The following is a 14543-nucleotide window of genomic DNA, read 5'->3' as shown; positions in this document are numbered from 1 at the left end:
GTCAACACTCTGGCCACAGTATTCTGCACCAACTGTATTTTCTGGACAGTCCTTAATGGCAGCCCCATATAAAGTGCATTGCAATGGATCCTGCCACAATACCTATCTGTTTGAGGGCCCAGAATGTTCCTTTTGACCTGAGATCAAAGACTGATGCAGGACGTGATCAGCCCAGTGTTCAATGAGTTATTGAGCTGGTGGAACATACAACCTGGGCCATCCCTATTGTTCCTGACTTGAAACCTAATGCTACTATATGCATTTTCAGGTATTACAAAGGTACTGTAAATAAAGCAAATCCTGTATCCGGTGCCTGCCATAAACCAGTTATTGTCTGTCCTTGCAGGGGGAAAGATTTTTGCTATACTTGATCTTGCTCAAGCCCAGGCTGTACAAATTGCTAGGAGGTCATCGAAATCCTATCTTGGCACATGTTCTCAACTGGGTATGAAGGGACAGGTCCACAGAAAACTGGCTGAAGCATTCAGGCCATTTTCATTTCATCAGTATGAATTGTCAGCTCATATGGATTGTCTGTTATGGGGAAATAGAGTTGTAAGTCCAGAAATCAGACACCAAATCATACTGAGAACTCTACACGCAGCACACCCAGGTATTACATAGATGAAAGCATTGGCCAGAAGTTATGTGCAGTAGCCTGGATTGGACGTTGACACAGAAAGCATTGTGAAGGAACACAGCACATGTCAAGTAGCCCAGCACAATCCACCAAAGGCTCCTGCATTTTCTTGGAAAGTGAAAAGAAACCTTGGTCATGTCTCATATAGACTTTGCTGGCCCATTCCAAGGCAAAACTTTCCCTGGATTCATCTTCAATATGGCTTGAAGTAGCCATTGTCCCTGTCCTAACCTCAAATGCTGCCATCACAGTTCTTTGTCAACTTTTTGGAACTCATATAGTGCCAGACACAATAGTTTTGGACAATTGTGCAGCTTTCACCTGTGTAGTTTTCCAAGACTTTACTAATAGTCTCATTAGGACCATCACAGTGGCACCACATAGACCCCAAGCAAATGGGTAAGCAGAGCAGATGTTACATACCACAAAAGCTACATTGAACAGGATAATTTCTGGGGACTGGGCAACAAGATTGGCAAGATTCCTGTTTGCACGACTCTACCCTACAACTGGCTCCAGTCCAGCTGAATTGCTTATGAGACATGCCTAGATCACGTCCACTCTGATGTTACAAGAGACTTGCAGTCAAAGAAAGAACAGGAGCTGTACTTTTGCTTTGACATCTAGGAATCTATGCACCATCTGTCCTCAAGACCCAGTGCTGGCTCAAAACTATGGAATTGGTTCAGTGGGTTCCATCTACAATTGTGGAAGCCACAGGGTAGGGTTGCCAACTTGCAGGTGGTTAAACACTATCAACAAAATTACACTGAAAACAGATCATCAAATGTTATGTAGTTCTCTATTAATCACGTGTCATTTAGCAACATTCAATGTATTCATATACATTTATACACACTTGAGCAACATCCATGGTCAAGGAATATGCATTATGCTAAAAGTTTCCTCCACTCAATGCAACAAACAAGATAGTGCTAGAATTACAACATTTTTTACAAAATTCTTAAAGCAATAACTTTCCTTTTTCGGGCAGTAGAGATCAGTTCACCTGGACAGAGCAGGTGGAAACCAAATCAGTCCTTCCTTTTGCTTTTGCTCCAGCATATGAAGATAGAGACCTTAAACATCCACAAGCAACCCATTCTTCAGGAAAAGAAAGGATTTTGCATTTCTCACCCCCAGATGCTACAGTAGGGCTGCTACTTCTATTCATGTCCTCTAATATCCATTCTCTACCAAAATGAAATCTAAGGATATGCAGCTGAACTGGGCCAGTTTCACATTCTCAGCCTAACCTAACAGCCTAACAGGGCTGTTGTGAGTTAAAAATGGAGAAGAGAATGATGTAAGCAGCTTGGTTCTCCACTGGGGAGAAAAGTGAGGTATATCTGTGAAGTAAATAAAGGCCCCGGGCACACAGGCCGGAAAATGCGGGGGGGAGGCATGGCTAATTGCCGCGGAGGAAAATAACGCACGGCAGCCCGATCAGAAGTCCTTTCGAGGTCCCGTGGGTAGGCGTCAGGTGCAGATCAGACGGCTAGTCCGCAGCGCGCCAAAGAAGCAGCACGGCACATTCAAACCAGCACTCGCACCGCGCTGCTCCTGTGGCAAACACCGCTTCCTGTTTGTGCGCATGCCCCGTTGGGCGCTTTTGCGCATCCTGCAGAGACTTGGGGGGGGGGAATCCCCTTGTGTTCACGATGGAACATCGTCAGCCGCCAGATGCCACGACAGTCCACCGGAAATGCGGTCAGATGCCCGCCCTTGCCCCGCGGTTTCCGGAAACTAGTACCTTGTAGGTACTAGTTTTTAACTCCGCACCTTCGGCAGGGAGCCACGGGTTCACCACGGGAGCACTGCGCTTCCCAGATGTTGGGGTGTGATCGCGCCCAGAAAATCCGCGGGACTTCCGTGCCTCTCCTGTGGCAACTTTGCCGTGTGACAGGGGCCAAATAATAACTATAGCTTAAGATGGGTGAGGGAGATAAAAGGTAAGTTGGTGAGTCGATAGGAAGGAGAGAAGGGAACAGAGAAAACTGAGGATTTGCAGGCTTCCGGGAGGAGAGAAAGAGGAAATAGTGGGGAGGGGGATACAGGGGAATTGAGGCACCCTTCACAAGTCCTTACAGGTTCCCACCCACTGGTCAGCCTGGACAGCGCCATTCAACTTGGCCTGACCAAGCAACTGGGCCAGACTTTTCCTGAGGAAACACAGCTAGGGAAGGGAAGAAGGAAAAGCTGAAGACACGGGACAGATAAAGGTAAGTTGGTTGGAAGGCAGGAAGAAGAGTTGCAGCTGACTTTTGCAACTGACTTTTGGCAGCTGACTTTTGCAACTGACTTTTGGCAACCCCAGCAAGTTAGAAGCAGAGGTGGCTTGCCATTGTCTACCTCTGCAGGGTCTTTCTTGGTGGTTTCCCATCGATATACTGACCCTGCTAAACCTCTGAGAAGGAGAGAAGGAAACAAAAAGAAAAGAAAGAAAAGGGAAAAGCTATGGGTGCTTTCAAAAAAGGGAAAGAGGAAATAGTGGGGGAGAGGAAAATTAGATGCCCCCTGCAAGCTTGTATATTCCTATTGCTGATGCCGCTCAGCCTTGCTGAGCCACAGCCAGAGAGACAGCCAAGCAGCTGCTTAAAGAGAACGGGTCATTCTTTGCCTTCTGGAGCCAGGTGCTGTCTCTTGTCATGAAGACTGGCATTTCCATGCAGAAGCCTCCCTCGTGGTTTCTGATAGTTCTGGCTTCGGCAAGCTGACATCTGCTCCTTATGCCAGTTCAGCCCACTGCTGCTGGGCTCTGCCATAAAAAAAGATGTTCATGTTCTAAATTGAGGTAGTGAATGCCAACACTGGATCTGCATAAATGTTGGGCAGCTTGCATGAAACTCTGCAAGGAATTCCCACCCACCCCCTGGCTCTGTGAACACTCTTTACAAGCATACTTTTCTTCATCTCTATTCCTTGCCCTAACACATTACCTTCCAAATCAGCAGAGCCTCTTTATATTGCAATTAAAATCGAATGGGTCCTGTTCTTGCAATCATCTGAAAGACGACTTTTTAATGTTGGCCCCCACAAACTGATTTTTTTTTTTTAAGAATTGGTTTGTATATGCTTTTTTAACTTAAAAACAGAACCTTATGTGAAAGTTTGAAGTACAGGCTTCACCTCCGTGGTGATGAGCAGCTCATTGTCATTTCCCAAAATACTGTAGTGACCATGGGAAGAAATGCAAAGAGGAAACATTTTCTGTGTTCTGGAGTATCATGGGGTCTGCTTTCTGGGTGGCTTTTTAAAAAAAAAACAGGTGTTGGAACTCCCAAGAGGGAAATGAAGTTTTCACTCTGTATACTGAAAAGTCATGAACTTTTAAACATTTTAAAAAGAATTTTGTCAAAGAGGTTCTGGAACTTTGTTCTGGTGTATTCCCCTAGAAAAAGAGCCCTGGCCCAGCTGTTGTGAAACTTTTAGTCCCACAGCACCTGAAACGTTAGTTAAAAACATATGCCTGATCATTACTGTTGTGTAGTGGGTTTGAAGCATCAAATGATCAGGAAACATAGTGATATTCAGCACATGTTTACTAGCACACAACATAACACAGAAATACCGGTCAGAGGCCCAACTATATACAGTCTCTGTGGACCACCCACAGGTCCCATTGGTGAGTTTAAACTTCCCACCTCAGTTCCTATTGGTGACCGCTAAAGGTTTCAGGATCCTAGTCCCTATTGTCTCTAGGGATCCAAGCTCCTGAAAAATACGCTGTTGCCTAGTGGCGGTCAGTGGACATAACAATTACTAATGGTAAAGACAGAGGCTTAACCTTATCCTCCTTTCCCACTTATAGAAGGTGTATCTGAAGGAAATTTTCAAACTTTCCCCCATCCTATTGCAGATTCCTATCTTCACCCTCCATATTCTTCCTGGTGATCCACTGACCTCCATGGGCACAGTAAGCTGCTGCAGAAGGGGAGGAACAAGAATGCTAGAAGCCTCCGAGCCAAGACTGGGGAGCTGGAATACTTGGGCCTAAATGCCAACGTAGCTGTAGTGGGCATTTCAGAGATCTGGTGGAATGGGGAAAATCAGTGGGACATTGTTATCCCTGGGTATAAACTCTGTAGACAGGAAAGAAGGGACCAACACAACATGTGCTGAAGTTGTGCCAGAGAAACAAGTTTTCTAGACATCATAAATGACTGCATTGGAGCAGTGTGTCGCAGAGCCAATCAGAGGTGTATAAACTCTGGACTTGTTTCTGAGAATAGCTTGAGGCCTGGTGCAAGATGTAGGTATTGTTGCATAGACTGGGAACATTATACATAAAGCTAATCAGCATTCATGTCAATGGAAAGTTGCCCACAAAGTTGAAACAATCACTTTTTATTTCAAAAGAGGGGACTTGGATAAAATGTGGGAACTAGTCAGAATGAAGTTAAAAGGGAGAATTAAAAAGAGTCAAATAACTCCAGGATGGATGGAAACTATTTAGAACTGCACTAACCGAGGCCTATAGATTTCACACCTTAAATCAGGAAAGATATCATCAAGCCTGAAGGGATGGCTGCATGTTGGATAACTCATCAAGGAAGCCGTAAAAGGCAAATTCACTTCTTTCAAGGTGTAAAAGATTCTCCTGATTGATATGGACAGAAAGGAGCACAGTTTCTGGCAAAATGACTGGAAGCTGACAATAAGGTGAGCAAAAGATAATTCGGAAGCGAATGATCAAGAACATTAAGACAAACAAACAAAAACAATTTCTTCAAATATATCAGGAGCAGGTGGTTGGACCTCCGGATGACAAAGGAATAAAAGTATTACTTAAGGAGATGGCAGAGAAACTAAATGAGCTCTTTGCAACTGCTTTCACTGTGGAAAATGTGCGACACATACCCACTTTGGAGCTGCTGCTCTGGAATGGAGTGTCTGAAGAATTGAGACAAATTAAGATGACAAGAGATGAAGTCCTAGAACTACTAGGAAAACTGAAAATGACTAAGTCCACCGGTCCAGAAGCCCCACACCCAAGGGTTCTTAAAGAACTCAAATATGAACTGTTGATTTACTAACAAGAATATATAACTTGTTGCTAAATTTGGCCCTTGCACCAGATGACTGAAAAGTAACAAATGTTGCCCTAGGTTTTAAAAAGGGGTCCAGAGAGTATCTGGGAAATTACAGGCTACTTAGCCTAATATCTCTTTCAGGTAAATTAGTAGAAACTGTTATTAAAGCGAGAACTCTTGAGGAACAAAGTCTGCTAAGAGAAAATCAGCATAGTCCTGCCGCAATGACTTTTGAAGATTGTTGAGCAGTTAACAAGTGTGTTGACAGAGATGATCCAGTAGATGGGAAAGTACCCCACCCAAGACTCATGAGTAAGCTTAGCAAATATGAGATGAGAGGATCCTCTAATGGATTAAAAATTGGTAAATGTCAGGAAGCAGAGTAGAAATAAACGGATAGTTCTCTCAATGGACAGAAGTGAGGAGTGAAATCCCACAAGTTGGAACCAGGGCTATTTAATTTGTTCGTATATGATTTGGAACTGGGTAAGCACTGTAGTAGCCAAGTCTGCAGAGAGCAAATTATTCAGAACAAGTGGAGACTCGCAAGAAACTTGTGGGATGGTTATCCCATTCCTCACACCTTTGCTTCCTCCCCTCTCCCCCTACATCTCTCATACTCTTTATCCCTTCTGTCCCCCATCTCTTACTCTCTGTCTCTCCTCCACGCATGTGACCTCCTCTCTCTTTCTGACCTGTCATCATTCTCTTTTGTTTTTCTGCCTCCCCACCCCATCACTCTTTCTCTCTTTCTGCCCCCCCTCCATCAGTCTTTCTTTCTGCCCCCATCACTCTCCCAGCCTCCTGCCTGCTTCCTCCCCCACCCCGCACAGCAGCAGTAGCAGTGGTAGCAGTGCTCCCAGCCACCCACCTGCTTCCTCTCCCCCCACAGCAGCAATCACAATGGGTCTCCCAGCCACGGAGATCAATTCATGTCATGGCTGCCAGCTCCAGGTTGGAAAATTCCTGGGGAGTTGGGGGTGGAGCCTTGGGACAGTGAGGCTTTTGGCGTGGGGGGTATAATGTCATAGACTCAACCCTCCAAAGCAGCCATTTTATCAAAGGTAATTGATCTCTGTCTCTCTTGGAGGCTGGCAATGGTGGTTGTCATGGAGGATATAGCTGGTTTGAGGGTGGAGTCTATGGCATTATACCAGTCTGAAGTTCCTCCCCCCCTCAAACCCCACCCTCCCCAGGCTTCATCCCTCAAATACCCAGGAATTTCCCAACCTGGATTTGGCAACCCTATTTCCTTCCCACACAACAGGCAACTTTCCTTTATCTGCCTCTCGGTCTTTAGATTTCCAGCTCCCCCCCCTCCCCCACAGCCTCTATCTAGGAAAATTACAGTCTTTTTCTACAGTGGGGACCAAAGCAGCTTACATTATTCTCTCCTCCTTTTTATCTGCACAACAACCCTGTGAAGTTGGTTAGGCTGAAAGTATGTGACTGGTCCAAAATCACCCAGTCAGCTTCCACTACAAGATGGGGGTTCGAACCTGGGTCTTGCAGACCCTAATCTGAAGCTGTAACTGTTACCTCAAACTGGCTTTCATAGGGTGGCTGCTGATGAACAGTAGCAAGCAGATAGACCTACTTGAGTCATGAAAGTGAGATGGCATCAAGTTGCTGACAAGCATAGAATTGCCGACCTCCAAGTGAGGCTTGGAGATCCCCCAAGATTACAACTGAGCTCCAGACAGCAGAGACCAGTCTCCCTGGAGAAAATGGCTGCTTTGGAGACTGGACTTTGTGGCATTATATCCAGCTGAGGCCTCTCCCTTCCCCAAGCCCAGCCGTCCTAAGACTCCACCACAAAATCTCTAGGAATTTCTCAGCCTGGCACTGGTAACCCTTGTCAGGCTGTGCCCTAAGGATCCCTCTCTGAAAGGCAAAAATAGACCTGGAAAGGGGCCTTCCCCCTCCCCCTGCCTTTTACTGACAGAACCAGTTAGAAGCCTCCAACCCCAGAACATTTTAGTCTCTCACTGTTGATGCAGTGGAGCCTTGAGTAAGATCCCCGCAGTGGCCATTTCAAAAGGTATTGGGGGAAATTGAACCTTCCCTGAGGCTTGGGGTTGTTGTTTTTTTTGTACTTTTTGGATTTTTCTGCATACCCACAGAGTCCCCTGAGTCTATAGAAAAACCTGTTGGGGGTGTGAGCCCTGTTGGCAGAAATAAGTATCTGCATGCAGAAGGGACTGTTGAGAATTAGTATATAGATGGTGAAAACCAGGGCTGATTGTGAAGAGCCACAGGATCTCTTTAAACTGGGTAAGTGGGCAACAACATTGCAAATGAAGTTCAACATGGGTAAATGTAAGGTGATGCATTTTGAAACAAAACAAAAATCCTAATTTTAAATACATGTTGGTGGGGCCTGAACTGGCTGAGACTGAAATTGAAAGAGATTTTAGGATCATAGTTGAAAACTTGATGAAAGTGTTTGTGTGAGACAGTTGTGAAAAAGGCAAACTCTGTGCTAGGAATTATTAGGACAGGAATTGAAAATAAAACTGCTCAGATTGTAATGCCTTTGTATAAAGCTATGGTACTGCATCATTTGGAATACTGTGTGCAGTTCTGGTTGCCATATCTCAAAATAATAATAGAAAAAGTACAAAGATGGGGTTGGAGCACCTTACCTATGTATGAGGAAAGGCTGGATAGTCTGGGGCCTTTCAGTTTAGAAAACAGACAACTAAGGGGAGACATGATAGAGATTTATAAAAATATGCATGGGTTGGGGAGAAAGTGGATATAAGGAGCTTTTTCTCCCTCTCCCCAAATACTAGAACTCTTGGGCCAGAAGTCACCAACCTGTATGTGTATTTAGCACCTTACAAATGTCATAAATCTTTTCTGTTTTTAACTTGTCTTAACCTTTTATGTAAGCTGCCCTGAGCCTGCTTCGGCAGGGAGGGAGGGGTATAAATCAAAATAAATAAATTAATAATAAATTCGGGACAGAAATAGGTTCAGGACAGACAAAATACTTCTGTGCTCAATGAGTAATTAAACGATGAACCCCACTTTCAGTGGAAGTAGTGATAGCCATGAGCGTAGCTAGCTTTGAGACAGGATTAGACAAAGGCATGAAAGAGAGGGCCATCTATGGCCTCCATATACAGAGGCAGCAAACCTCTGAATACCAGTGCTGGAAGGCAGCAGCACGGGAGGCCCTTGGCCTCTATACCCTGATTGACTGGTCCTCCAGGGCAGCTGGTTGGCTGCTGTGTGAAACAATATGCTGGACTACATGGACCACTGCTCTGATCCGACAGGATTTACTTATGTTCTTGAAGTCCCCTTCAGATAATGCAGCTCCACTCAAATTAGGATCCATCCCATCCCATAAAGCTCACCTGCTACTCACATTTTCATACCAGTGAATTAAATACCAAATCAGCGCTTTTATCCCTCCCCCCCTGGTTTTAAAAAGCTACCCAACTTTTTAAAAAATGCAGCATGACTCCTGTGTGGTTTTTTTGTCGTTATACTATTTTAAATTATTGTTTAAAGTGCAAAGGTTGGACAAAGAGGTTTTTTTGGTCAATCAATGTAATGTAGCTAGGAGAGCTGGTGCTACTTGAGAAGTACGTGCTGACTGTGTGCTGTATGTGAATCTGTGAACTGAACACCTGATAGCTCCCTTCTTCACTGCATAGCAGCATGGGGGAGGGGGCAGGGAAAGGATGCTTAACTTTTCCTCCACTGGATGCTTTCCCCTAGGATTCACAACCCCCCTCTGCTTTTTCTTGGCTGAAAATTTCCCCACCTGATACAGATTTGCCGTGAAGCAGATCACTAGGGTTCTGTAACATAGCTTTGTTCTTTCTTTTCTGGCTGTCCTCTCGACAGCAGGTTGACACATCAAACTTTATCAGATGAGGGTTTCGCTAGCATGAAGAGAAAAGGTGGGGAAATGTCACCAGGCTAGTCAGTGTGTGTGCTAGGCAACTGTTGAAGGCTCTTTGACGGGGCCAGTTTTGAAAGCTTGGTGCCCTGCTTCAGAATGAGTGCTCATGAAAGAAAAGGCACTGCTGTGGAACATCTTTGATGCTCTTTTGTACATGTCATGCTCTACCAGTGAGCAGTGGTCAAGGAAGAAGACAGTACTGAGAAGTACTGAGAGCTAAGTTTGCTTTATGCAATAGTCCTTTTAACGTACACTATGGTGTGCATTCCCAGTCAGTTCTTTCAGATACGACAGAGCTCAATCTGTCTGAGAGAGGTTTCCCCCAGTTCAGTACTGTCACTTGGCAGGTCAAGCTGAATGACAGCATGTGTTTCCAGAGATCTGGGGCATGTAAAACCCAGCATCCTTAAAGCTCCCTCGCCTCTGCTGATTGGGTGACTGGGACTCCAATTCTGATCCTCACAGCAGCCATCCAGCTAAGCAGAATAATGAGCCTGCTGAATTGCTCTGGAGACCTCTCAGAACCTGACCTAATTGTTTGCTCAGTCATCACTGGAGATTCCGGCACTGCTGCACAGAAGAGGGGGTTAGGCATAAGCAGGGGTGGAAGGCAACTCCCTATTTTGCAATGAGCCTTAGGCCTATTATGCACGGCTGTCAGGTTTTCTTTTTCGTTCTGCATTGTTTTTCCTCCCTTCAGCGCTCAGTTCACTTTCTGTTTACTGTTTTCTTAGGCTTTCTGAGAGTGCTTTTGTGCCAGTTCTTCCCTTGCTTTGCTACTAAGTCGAAGGTAATTCAAAAGCATACAGATTCCCTCAGATTCCCCCTGCCCTTTTGCCCTTTTCCTGTCCCTTGAAGGTCACTCCACCGCCCACACTGAGGTCAGTCCGCCCACTCTGCACCCTTTCATTGTGTATAAGCTCCATTTCCCCCTTGTTTGCACCCCTGTGCAAAGCGTGGTGGAGTTGCAGCTGACTTTGCACAGGCATACACACACACGGTGAAGCTTATCAAAGCTCCAGTCTGTATAGGAAGGTGCACTCATGAATCCCACAGAAAGATCTGTCTTTCGCCTCAGATGCATCCAGATGTCCCTTTATCCTTACAAATGAAACTAAAAATAACTTGCACCTGTAGTATGCAGTTTGTCATTTTCAAGCCTAATGTAATGCATGGGATGTATTGTCTATACTCAGACTGTAAAATCATTTACGTGGCCAAACAGGCACTAATTTCATTTGTGTATCATGTAAAGGAGTACTGCAAAGTATCTGTATGAGCAGGGCTCTTTCTTTCTTTCTTTTTTTGAAAAAGAGGTGCTGGAACTCCCAAGAGGGAAATGTTTTCAATCTGTATATGAAAACTCAACTTTTAAATATCTAAAAAGGATTTTGTCAAAGAGGTTCTGGAACTCTGTTCTGGCATATTCCCCCAGAAAAAAAGCCCTATGTATGAGTAGTATAGATCCCTGGTGACATAGATACCTATCTGGAACATGCATCTGTTGGTTATCTCTTTAATGACAAGTGCATGTTTCATGATTAAGACAGCAATTATCATTTTACCTTAACATACAACCCTGATAAGCAGCTAGTTTTGTTGGAGAGCTGCTTGAAATCTCATTTCTCTCTCCCTCTAGCCCATCCCAATGTGACTTGTTAGGAAGTCCCATGGCTATATCTTCACAATCAACATTCCATATGGGGATATTTTTCCTCATCAGGAAACAGGAAGCCCCTGCTTTACATGCAAGCAGAGGTCATTTCGGGGGGGAACGCGGGGGATCGCAGTTCCCCCGTGTGAGGTACGGGGGGCAGGGCACATGATGAAGCCCCACCCCCCGCTTCCGGCCGCCCCGCTTCCGGCCCTCATTCAGCCAGGAGGAGAAGAGGGAGGGTAAGTTGCTTCCTCCCCGCCTCTCCCCACCCCTGCCTGCCTGGGGCCAGGGAGGGCCTTGGCAGGGCTTCCTCGCACTCCCGCTGGCCTTGCAGGTCCACCGCCGGGCCCCTGACGTCAGGGGGTGTGGCATATGCTAATGAGTTCCCCTAGCTCTTTTTATACAAAATGACCCCTGCATGCAAGTATCTACATAGCACATCCAACCCAGACATGACATGTATAGTTCCCATATTTAAAGCTCTATATGGCCCAGGACCAATGTTCCCTCTAAGCTTCACAGTGCTGCGAGCAAAAATTCTACCTTGTGAGCGGAAAAAACCTAGTAGCATTAAAGTTGTGAGTGAGTCTACATTTGACCATCGCATAGTTAGTTTTTTAGATTATTTCCATAACCTGGTAAAAATCTCAGAATGAATCCTTTTAAACTATATTTTAAGAATAATTTAAACGTTATAAGAGAACACAGAATCAAGACAAATTTCATTACAGAAAACGTTGTCCTCTATGGGGGTAGATCAGGCCTCTGAAGAATGGGTCTACCTGCCCCCTCCAGAGGTCTACCCACCCCAGTCCACTCCATTGGTAGACCTGACCTCAGACCGTCGCCTTGTGCTGAGCCTTAGAAAACATACCAGCATTTTTTTTTGGGGGGGGGAGAACTCTTGCAGTCTACTTTGGGCTGTTTTTTTTAGTGAAATATGACACATTTATGGGTCAAGTATAACAGAGGTGGAACAATCACTGTTAGAACCCTGCCTAACCTAACAAACAGGAAGTTGCTTAAAAGTTATCAACCTGCCCAAACTACTTCTTTGTTCAAATATTTATATCCCACATTTCCTGTGACTCAAGGCAGCTTTTAGGTCATACTGAAAAGCGGCTCACATTTATTGGCAGCACATGCCAAATCAGCATAAAACATTTTTTAAAAAGTATACCGTAAACAATAACAGAGTGCTTGCAATATTTGAATTACAGAATTATAACTTTCTGCATGTCCCACCCTGTGATAGAGAAGTTAGTTGGCTTTTGCGCAGGCCAGAGATTTATTGTAACTCAGCAGGAGTCCTCTTATAAAACCCTTTGGAAATGGCACTTGACACAAAGTAAAGTTAAAACAAAAAGGTTAATTTTATTGAACAGGCACAGTTGGATCAGGAATAGGACAGGGGACAAGAAGTTGAGGTAACTGTTCCTGATTATACAAATCAGACAGGCAACAGAGTATCATTGAAGCGTTTAGTCTTAGAGACTCAGTTCTTCACTGTGAGAGGTTTGTTTGTCTTGGAGATTTCTTTCAGCAACAATGTGTCTTAATAAAGTTTCATAAAACTATCTTAGTTTCCTTGAAGTTAGTACTTTCTTCCTGTTTTTGAATACTTCCCTTGTGGGATTATAACTTTCCCTTTTTTACTCCTTTTTTTTTTTGTTTATTACATTTTTCATATGCATTACAACCTGCACACATGTTACATTTCTCACTATCTCTACAGAGTCATCTGCTTATAGAGTTTACATCTTGTTTTCATTCATCCATTTGTAAAACCTTCTCCATCTATTTGTAAATATATCCATATTCTTGTTTTCTAGAATTGTAGTTAGTTTGTCAATTTCAACTACCTCTTGCATTTTTATAGTTAATTCTCTACATGACGGTATCCCCTCAGCTTTCCAGTTTTTGGCAAATAATATGCGTGCTGCCGTAAGAATAAATCCTATTACATATTTTTCTTCGTTTTTCAGTTTGTCTGGCATTACATTCAACAAAAACATTTCTGGTCTACGGGGTATATCTATTTCATACATGTCTCTTAACATCTTATATACCTTCTGCCAATAATACTGAGCCTTGGGACATCTCCACCACATATGATAGAAGGTGCCCACGTTATTTTTACACTTCCAACAGTTTCTGGGTGCATTCGGGTAGCATTTAGCTATTTTATCTGGGGACCAGTGCCATCGGTGGAACATTTTAAATATATTTTCTTTATATGGGATCGCTCTTACTTGTTTTGCGGTTATCCAAATTTTGGCCCAATCTTCTATAATATAACCTAAATCCTGCATCCATATAATCATTGTACCTTTTATCTCTTCATCTAGTTCAAAGTTAGTGAGGAATAGATTATAAAGTTTTTGGATTAGTTTATCGTTTGTGGATAGCCATAGTTTATCCAGTTCATTTTTTTCATCATAAATTCCTTTTTTTTCATCCTTCTCAAAGCATGATCTCAGTTGCATGTTTTCCCACCAGGATAATTTTATTCCTTGTCTTTCGAGCACTTCTTGTGTTTTTACTTTACCAGTTTTATCTAAGAGCATTTCGTACGTCAGCAACTCTGTGTTTTTCATTAAAGAGGGCTTAATAAAGGCTTCTATAGGGGATAGCCATCTAGGAGTTTTAAGATAATATTTGTCTTTTATCTCCTTCCAAATTTTATTTAATGCCCCTCTAATAGTATGTCGATTGAACTTGCTATGTATTTTATCTTGATCATAGCCTATATAAGCATGCCATCCCATATCCAAATCAAAGCCTTCTAATGTTAACAGCCTCTTATTTTCTAGGGTAATCCATTCTTTTATCCAGGACATTGCGGCTGCGGAGTAATATAGCTTCCAATTTGGGAGGTTCATACCCCCTTTTTCTTTTCGATCTTGCAAGATCTTCCATTTTATCCGTGGAGTTTTATTGGCCCATACAAATTTTCTACATATTTTATCAAGTTCGTTAAAGATTTTTGCGTTTCTCAGGACCGGTATATTCTGTGCTAGGAACAAGAACCTCGGCAGAATATTCATTTTTAGTACTGCTATTTTCCCCATAAAGGATATTTGAAGATTTCCCCATTTTGTTAAATCATTTGTTATATCTTTTAAGAGCTTGACGTAGTTATCCTCGATTAACGTGTTATTTCTTTTGGATATTATTATTCCCAAGTATTTAACTTTGGTGACAATCTTCATTTGAGACATTTTTTCTATCTGTTCTGTTTGTTGTATTGTACAGTTTTTTGTTAAGATATTTGTCTTATTATAGTTTATTTTT

Source organism: Gekko japonicus, unplaced genomic scaffold, assembly GCF_001447785.1.
Source record: "Gekko japonicus isolate JY-2015 unplaced genomic scaffold, Gekko_japonicus_V1.1 scaffold1437, whole genome shotgun sequence".
Taxonomy (NCBI): Eukaryota; Metazoa; Chordata; class Lepidosauria; order Squamata; family Gekkonidae; genus Gekko; species Gekko japonicus.
The sequence above is the reverse complement of the archived record's forward strand: the minus strand, read 5'-3'. Positions refer to the sequence as shown.